At 41.5% G+C, this 9,686-nt stretch overlaps 1 long non-coding RNA gene across 1 annotated transcript in view; it reads left to right on the top strand.

The window, feature by feature from the left end:
• LOC119894449 overlaps positions 1 to 8,584 on the top strand; it is a 58,919-nt gene extending 50,335 nt beyond the window's left edge. Inside the window, exon 5 of the long non-coding RNA XR_005442928.1 lies at positions 8,501 to 8,584. This is a non-coding gene — a long non-coding RNA (uncharacterized LOC119894449). The remainder of the gene's footprint in view (positions 1 to 8,500) is intronic.
• The last annotated feature ends 1,102 nt before the right edge of the window (positions 8,585 to 9,686 follow it).

Genomic DNA, 9,686 nt, shown 5'->3' on the forward strand with positions numbered 1-9,686 from the left:
AGGAGACATAGTTGTTTACAGACACGCAAAACTTCCTATTTGACAGATAGGATGAAAACCATTCTAGGGCAGTACCAGAGATCCCCACCCAGTGCCTCAGTCTGTCTAACATGATGTTGTGATCAATGGTGTCAAAAGCAGCACTAAGGTCCAGGAGTACAAGGACTGAGCACATACCTTCATCAGCAGACATTAAAAGGTCATTGGTGACTTTAAGCAGGGCAGTCTCAGTGCTGTGGTACTTCCTAAAACCAGACTGAAACTTTTCAAATAATTTGTTATTTTCCAGTACAGTGAGCAGCTGTTTGGACACAATTCTTTCTAGAATCTTTGTAATAAAAGGCAGTTTTGAAATTGGTCTAAAATTATGTGGTAGGGAGGGATCTAAACCAGGTTTCTTTAAAAGTGGGTTCACGCAAGCCGTTTTAAAACAATCAGGGACACAACCAGTAGATAGGGAGCTGTTGAAAACAGAGATCAAATGGGGCCCAACAGAATCTATGACTTTCAGTAAAAATTTTGTAGGTATTACATCAAGTGGGCTGGAGGACACTGTGATACTGTTTTTAAAAGCTCAGACAGGTCGATGGGATAAAACTGGTTAAAACTCTCTTGTTGCTGGTGAGGAACCTCTGAGTAAGAGGCAGTGGGGGTAATAGAGGCTCTGATTGACACCACCTTATTGGTAAAATAAGATAAAAACAATTCACAGTCATCATTACTTCCAGCTGAGGCACAAGGAGGGGTTGGGTTTACCAGCTGATCCACAGTCTTAAACAGAAACCTGGGATTGTGTTTATGTGTAGTTTAGTGTGTAGTTACAATTATCCACATAACACACACGATGAGCCCTGCAGGCGGACTGGAGCCAGTCGTGGAGGCCAAGGAGTCTGCTGAAGCGGCCAGCACCGCGACCAACTGTGGGAATGTGACCAGAGATAAAAACGGACTTTCCACACTGCTTTAAAAAGTTAAAAAGACGGTTAAATTCTGATTTTGTCAGCTCAGACTGCCGAAGAGCTGTGTCATTTGTTCCAACATGGACTATCACTCTTGTGATGGAGGACGGGAGCGACGGCATCAGGTCCTGGAGTTTTTTTAAAATGTCAGCCATGGTGGCACCGGGGAAGCAGTGAGTGGTAGCGTTAAAGAAACGGAGGTTTCTGGTTATGGAGTCACCAATTATTAGTGTGGTTGGGGAGAAAAAAACATGATACACATACCACAGAAATTTTGTACACGTAGGTGAAACTTTATCCGAGGGCTGCTCTGTAGGGGCTGCTAGCGAGCCATTTTGACACGCCCATGCACAAGACCCATAAAATATTAAATCTTTTGCCTTTTTCTGACGTGTGTGCAAAGTTTGGCAAATTTTCAAGCACGGTTAGGCCCCCAAAATTGAGATTACTTTGCAGAAAAAAGAAAGAAAATAATTATTCCTTCAGTTCCAATAGAGACCTTGAATGCTTCATGCTCAGTCCCTAGTAATATTAAACTAATATAAGATAATAACAATAGTATCAACAAGTGTTGAGTGAAAAAAGTCTTAACTTCTTACTATGAACGCAGTCCTTGTGGCTGCATTGTAATCTGGTGTAGTACAACTGGTTTCTCTGCCTCTTCTACAGTGGATTTCTCCTTGTTAATATTTGAACAAAACTCCAAAACAACAATCACTGAAAGTAGGATGAATTCCTGCAAGACGTTTGGGGGGAATAACTGTTTTCATGGTTATTCTCATGGCATGTCATATTTAAATTTTTTTATCTTAACATGCAGCAATATCAGCCTATCCCTAGGAATTATGTTAATAGTGCACAATTGCCTTACATGGATAGGTGTGTTTCTGAGTGACTTTCATGCTGGACACCAGGGTTCAGCTGCCTTATAGACATGCAAGTAATGTTGGCAGTTTTATTAGCCATAACCACTATCTTTCCATAACTTTTACCTAGCCTTTTAATAACTAACGCTTACCATATATGTGCCTAAACCCATCAAGACTCTTGCTAGCTCTGTTGTATGTATAGAGAAAAGGAAGGGTGGGACAATTTTACTTCTACTCCGTTCTTATTATGTAGTCCAGGTTTTTTCTTTTTTTTAATATGGAATTAAGGTGTGCATACAGTTAATACATTTCAGCAGCTTAGTACTAGAACATCCTCACATGTCAAAACCATAAAATCTGTTATCTTGACTGCAGGCCTGTTTACATCCAAGGCTCCAGCAGTGAGACGGCATTGATCAGCCTCTTGCTCTCTGCATAATTCTCAGCATCATCCTGCAACAGCGTGATTAGCCTCAGGGGAAAAAGTAAACGGGAGCGAGCAAAAGTTGCAAATCATCTTTTCATTATATTTTTCTGCAGCCTCCCTCGTAAGTCATCATCACAGAGCCGAGGCCTCTATCTCCAAACTCTGCAGAAATATCAATATGGATACAGGAGTCTCCCTGAAGCAAGGTCCTCAGCTAATTAAATCTGTAATCACTTTGTACTGTAAAAACACAAGCAGGGGAGGAGTGTTACGGGGCTGCGTGGCGGTTTAAATGAGGGCCAGTGGAGTTTTATTTAACAAAGACAGCTAATTGGGTCAGAGCTCTTTATCCTCATAAAACACTGAGGTTTCCTGCCATCCAGTCAGACTGCTTACGGCTCTTTGCTCTCAAACAGAGTTCAACTCCTTCTGAGAGAGTGAGAGGGGGGAAAGAGGTTACAGCGAAGATGGAGCAGAGCCACTGTTGTCAAGGCTACAGCAAACAGGTATTTCATATTGTCTGAAGGGTTTGAAGTCAGTTGCACGATGAGGAAAGTAATGGGATTCAGAAGAGCCGTGCTGAGAGTGAATTCTAATAGAGGAAGATGCTACACAGATGAACAAATCCATGAACTCCATCCATCTTTAATCTCAAAAGGAGGGCTTATTCAAGCAAGATGTTGAGTGCTTCACTGATGCCAAAAGTGAATACGATCCCATTGCTGTCATGTCAAATTCTCATCACATAACATTTCTTTACCATCAAAGTGTATAAAGATTCTGTGTCACAACATTAGCAGAAGGAAATCATATCATATAAGCACGCTGTATACATTGTCCTGTGTATATTCTCTAATGTTAAGAGTTGCCTGCGATGGACTGGTGACCTGTCCAGGGTGTACCCCGCCTTTTGCCCGATATCAGCTGGGATTGGCTCCAGCCCCCCGCGACACTGTACACAGGATAAGTGGTTGACGATGGATGGATGGTTAAGAGTTGCACTCTCTTGAAAGTGTTGTAAAGTTGTAAAAAAAAAATAACTGTCACTGTATGGCATTATTTTGCCACTTTGCCCTCAGGGGGTATTTAGCTTGCTTGAATGATTACATCATTACATTACAATGAGGGGCATTTGGAGTGTGAATTGGGGCAATTTACATTTTAATGTTATTCTTGAAGGTTTTTCTTTGATAATCTGTTACTAATGTAGTTTTGGCTTACCTAATTGTGAGCATGGCTGGTGGCAAGCTAAACATTTATATATAGGGTAAAAAATAGTCTAATCATGTAATATTTTGATTTATGTGGATAAAAGGAATGTTTTGAAATCTACAATAGGCAGTGAAATGCCTTAAATCCTGTAATTTCATAGAGAACTTTTCTTAAGCCTATGGCACAATCAGAGATGCACCAATAAAAGTAAAAGTAAAGTTTGACCTGCCAAATCCATAATTGACAGCATACACAAACATTTTTGTAACTTTTCTTTAATGGAAAATTCTTTCTTTCTTAGGATTCCCATTAGCACAAGCATTGGCTAATCTTCATGGGGTCCATTCAATTGTATGTTCATAATAAAACATTGACTATTAATAACATTTTCTCCAAAACCAGGTGACAAGACATTCTCTCACTCCCACTCAAACACATCTCAAAAACAAAATGGATATGTTTGTATATTTTATTTGAAAATATTTGAAAGAATACACTACCCTATTTCTAATAGGTTGTTTCTCACTATTTTAATTCTACTTTATTCTCCACCTTATTTTAGGGTTTACTCACAAAATGCTTTAATCTGCTCAACTTGCTTTTGACTTCAGACACACACACCTACACTTCTGTCACTCTCTCCCTGATTGTGTCTGCCCTGTTGACTTTCTTCCTCAGCAGTATGCTTATGAAGTTGGCCAAAAAACACAGCTTGCGTTTTGGACTTTTTCTCCTGCTGTTCCGTTTCACAGCAGCAGGTGATCCACTGTGGAGGAGACTTGTTGTTAATAATGGAGCCTATCGAAACAATCGGGACCAAATTGGTTCCGAATGACATTGGCAACAGGTGTTCACTGTTGCTTTACCTGGTCTTTGCTTGTAAAATATCCACCGTATATTCCGACATATTATCATGAAACGTGTCACTCTCTGTGTTTCTCTGCAAAGTGCTAAAACTGGTTAATATACCTAAATACCTTGGCCGTCTGCACAAGTAAAGTCTGTGGAGGGAAACAATGCTTATTTTGGCCTTAACGCCCATTGTTGCAAATTTGCATAACACCTCTTCCTTTCAGACTGCAGCCAAGATATCATATATATTTCCCCAATGCCTGTTTGTACCTAGGAACCTTTTACAAGCATGGGTTTATCATTTATGCCTGTTGTCGCTAATTTGCATCATACCTACATCATACCTGAATTTATATATTTTCTATGTTCTATAGACAAATTAACAATATCCACTTAATTAAGCATCAGCATGAAAGCAAATGAAAACAAAAATAATAATTTTTATTCTAAATAAATTCAGGTGACAAGGGGTCAAACTGAGAGCGTTTTTCACTCATGGCGAAGAACTTCCACAGCCAACAACATGATTTAGTGTGTCTGTGTATATGTGGCTGTGACAGTAGTTGGTGTCTGTGCCGCTGTGCGTATGACATAAAGCATCGTGCTGGGCAGTATGCATGTGAATTTGACTGGCACAGGATCAGATATGTGAGAGTGATCAGCCAGTCAGCGGCCATGGGCGATGAAGCTGAAATCCGATTCCATTCACCAACGTATCGATCAATGCATCTTTAGACACAATACTGGTTTACTTTGTAGCCTATGCTCACTATTTGTTTTGTCTGCTTTTCTTTAAACATACAGGAAATTGCAAACAATCAGGAAATTGTACCCTTTAGTATTCATTGATACCATCTCAGTTGCTACAGATTAACAGCATAGTATTTAAGAGCAAGAGGGATGGGGAAAAAATTACAATAATATTCATTATTATGGTTCATTTGTGTTGGGCTATGCAAATAACATCAACTAACACCTTCCCTTTAGAGTAAATAATGACAGAGGGGACACACACTTCACAAATAAGACAAATTAACAAAAAAAGATGAACCTCGCCAGGGTTGTCTCATTACTCCCTTTCTTTTTCCTTTTGAATTTCAAGCCAAATAAGTCGCTGTGTATCTACGGTTTCTCTGTGAGTTGCAGCTCCAAGGTGGTGACCTCACAATGCCTCTATCCTCTATGTTACTCACATTTGTGCCTGTCCCCAGGGCTCTTCGTCTGAAGCCTGGACTGAAGAGGCAGGCGGGCCAAGTACAGTATGGCAGGGTTAGCCCTGCCCTGGAGAAATCTCAGCGACCTGATTTCTTTCAGTTGCTCCCCATATTCCCCAGATTGTCCGCTCATATTCACCTGATCCTCTGTCAGAGCTGCTGTGTCGGAAAAACTTCTTTAACAACAGTGAAACTAGAACAAGAGTCCAGTAGCTAAATTGTAGATTACATTGCAGTTGCAGTCCTAGCACCAGGCTGTCAGGTGTCCCCGCAGATTTTTGTTTCGATGTTTAATCTAGCAGATAATTGCATCTATTATTAAAAATGATGCATAACGTCTGCCTGAGATCTGGTTGTGACTGTTTTCATGAATCCTCATCACAATTGCATATTTTCAATGTCAGTGGGATAGCGATGCGTTGCAAAGAATCTCTCATCACAGCTTGTCATATTCATCTCACAGAGATCTGAGTTAATATTAGTGATTGGTCCCCAAGTCACGTTCAGCCCCATCTTTTCTTTCCAGCATCTGGATTTAATTGGTGCTATGCTGTAAAGCCACAGCTGCTCTGCCTGTTAGGACAATAAATTACCCCAATTAGGAGTTGAAGAAAAGAGGCTGTCTGACACCACAGACCACTGCCATACCAGGAGATTGGAATGCAATGGAATGAGGCTTCTAGCTGACGTGAAGCTGTACAAAAACACCTGCCCCATCATCTCTCTGATCAAAACACAGTTCCAGTCCAGTAGATATATGGAGCAGGAGGAGATTGCTTTGCATGGCCTGCAGCTCGCTATAGTCTGAGTCCCAGGAGATTCTGGTGTACAAATGAAATAGAAAGAGCGTCAGTTTTTGAAATCAATAGAAGGTATGGTGGAAGGTCTGTAATTGCTGGTCGGATGATTAATTAGTGTTTGGATGATGAGTTGTGGATACAACCAGGTTTTCTGGCAGCCGCCTGCCATATCGATGGCACCGGTTATGAATGCAATAATGAGGGAAGGTTTAGGAGGATGTGGAATGGGAAGAACAATAGAAACATCTGTGCCTCTCTACAGTTAGAGTATAATTGAGACCATATTTCATTTTCCTCTTTGAAAGCTAGCCCTTTACTTGCTCCCTGAAAGATGAGACATATTTATTTGCTGCTGTAATGCATTCAGCAGCTTCAGCAACTCAGGTGGTCTACTTTTGAGAAGAATGTAGGGTAGCTGCCGCTGTGATGACGGCCTCCATTTTGATCGGCACTCTCACCACGTCTCGGACTGGTCACGCCATCCCTTTGTCTCACCACTTGCTGTGAACACGCCATTAAGCCAGCCTGAGTTTGACAAGAAAAATGAAGTGTGCTATTTCCTGTGGCCTCGAGTGTCTTCCTGAATAATGAGCGCATTGCCTGGACCCCCCTTGTCTCTCCCTCTCCCTACTATCGGTTTTACTCTTCCCCTTGAAGTTCCAGTCGGCTGAGAGAGTGAAGGGGTCTTTAGGTTGGCGCATGCCTCTGAAAAAAAAAGTGGTCATTCAAGACCTGTCAAACTAAAACTGGAAAAAAAAGAACAAAAATGAGGATTAGATGAATGAAGTGTATTTTATTGATGAAATCCTCATCCCATGTCACGGTATTAGAGAATGCAGATTAGAGGAAATTGTGATAGAGCATCATGAGTTGGTGCAAACAGCCGCAATTGTGTGAGCAAAATTAACTGGTACTTTTTCCAATATCTCTTATTATTTCTCTGCTTTTTTAAACACGTCAAATGGCTCAGCAGCACTACTGGATCATAGCAAAATGCTGCCTCACAGCAAACCACTGAGAAGAAAGGAAAGTGCCAGTGCTATTTTCTCGCCCAGCCTTATTTCTTCCAATTACCAGCGTGTGAGCAAACAGCCTGACACGACTGACCTCCTCTCGGAGAGCTGTGGTCATGACTGGAAGACTCTCCCTGCTTATTATGACAGAAGTGTTATGGTAATGGAAAGAAAGTCTGCACCGTGGCGATAGCACTGCAGGAACGGATAGCCTATTATCCTCCACTGTGTGGTGGTAGTAATGGTGAGAGAGAGGGCATCCTATCTGTTATGGTGATGATACAATTTAAATGGGTAGTGCCTATTATATATCAGTGGATGATAATGGCAGGAGAGAGCATCCTCTGGGTTATGGTCATGATGCCAAGGAAATGGTGGAAAGGTCTGCGCAGCATAGTACAGAGTGTGCCGTCGTGGTTTATGGTGATAGATTAAATGAAGGGGTTGGTGGGGTTTTTCTCTCTCTGTTGTAATAATAATAATGGTAGGCCAGCACATGCATTCAAACAGCGTGAATATCCAGGGAAGGAAAGACAATGAGAAGTGCGTGTGTGTATGTGGCCCCATGCGTGTGCGTACGACAAACAAGAGCCACGCAGTAGAAAGAGAGCCTTAGTTAGCTGTCTGCTTGGCGCTTCGCCGCCCCTGTGATGTATGTTTATGGCCCATCATCTCTAGCCAATTACCCTGCCTCAGTGTGGGAGCGCCGTGCCTTCCCATCACAGCCGTCAGTGTCTGAGCATGGAGAGAGACAGCGACAGTTAACGTTCCTGGACATCCCTGGCAAAGCGTTGTTTTCCTTAGGGGGCTCTGGAGATTCATCTTCAAAAGTAAGCCACTGGGTAGCAGAGTCTGCCGAGCCTACAGCTGCTTTGGGAATTAGCAGTTTGTTGGCTGTGTGTTTATGTGAATGTGCATATCTGTGGGTGTTTATGAGTGTGGTGCGGGTGCTATAACTTAGCACAGTATGTGTGCAAACTTTGCAAATCTCATGTTTCCCACGCACTCAAAATGAGCTGTGTGGATCACTCACAGTTCGATACATTGATGTGTACATATGGTTAGGTGCTGTAAATGATGTGTGATCATCACATGTAACAGTGAAAAGCTCCACAGCTGTGAAATAACCTTGGCATTGTCTCTTTGTTTCCCAGATACAGCTGAGGCAGATGTGTTCATGTATCCCGTCCAGGTCAACCTGCAGACTTTCTCCCACAAACACATCTGACTTTCATAAGGTAATCTTTTCCTCTCGCTGTTTGTTTTTGATCATAAAAATGTGCATCGTACTTTTGTTTCTAGTTCACAGTAGCTGCCTCAGATAGCTTTTCCATTAAATGTTCTCCTGCAGAGAAATGACATTAGAAAAGGTAAACTGAATCAAAGTATCTGTGCAACAGCCATAAAGACTAATTTGCTTTTAACAAAGAGTTGTTTTTAACCCTGTTGACACTGACAAGGAGTGTGACTTTATCTCAGGCAATCTTTAAAGTTCATATTCTGATGATTTCTTTGTGAAACTGAGAATGCAGAGTGGCAAGACAAGGGTTTATATATATTTTTTTCTTCCTGGCTCCATATTCACACAGTGTGACAGATTGAAACTGCAAAGCTGTGTTTGTGTTGGCTAGACGTAGGAACGCTCCTGCCCAGAGGGTTTATCGGGGAGAGAAAATATTGACCGCCAACAGTTGCACTTTGGTGGTGTTATTGCTTTTCACACTTGTGTGATACAGACAGCAGTCGCCAAGCACAACAATTGTAAACCCGCAGCCATATTGACAGCCACATTGCTCTTCGGTGCAGGGCAGCACATCCAGCTTATGGTGTTTACTTTTTAACGTATTTCACCAAAGTGTTTTTTGCAGACGAATATAGAAGTGCTGGAACAAGGTGAGAAGAAAAGAAAATACTAACTCTTTAGTGAGACGCAAAACCCAGAGGGGCCTCTAAATTTCCTTCTAAATTAAGACTACAAAACATACTGACAAAACAGCAGCAGAATGTGTATGTGGGTTGTGTGTGTGTCTGTCTGACTGACTCTTTTTCAATATGCTGTAGCATTTCACTTGCTCAGCCAGCCTCTCCGATTAGGTGGCAGAGAAATCAATTCATCACCTCAGTATTAGAAGGTAGCTCTGAGATAAGGGCCATCACTGCAGCTGTATATATGTCCCTCTGTTACTGTAATTATTAAATCAACAATATTAGATTTCAATGTTTATTTGTTGGTAAAATCAAGAAATAACAGATAATGCCACTTTTCCCAATCACGCTGGAGGCAGAAAGTGAATAAATTATTATTTTTGGCAATGATCCAATTTTTTTTAAGAATAATAT

This window comes from Micropterus salmoides, unplaced genomic scaffold (assembly GCF_014851395.1).
Source record: "Micropterus salmoides isolate LMB-PRFRI ecotype aquatic unplaced genomic scaffold, ASM1485139v1 Ms_hic_scaffold_8, whole genome shotgun sequence".
Taxonomy (NCBI): domain Eukaryota; kingdom Metazoa; phylum Chordata; class Actinopteri; order Centrarchiformes; family Centrarchidae; genus Micropterus; species Micropterus salmoides.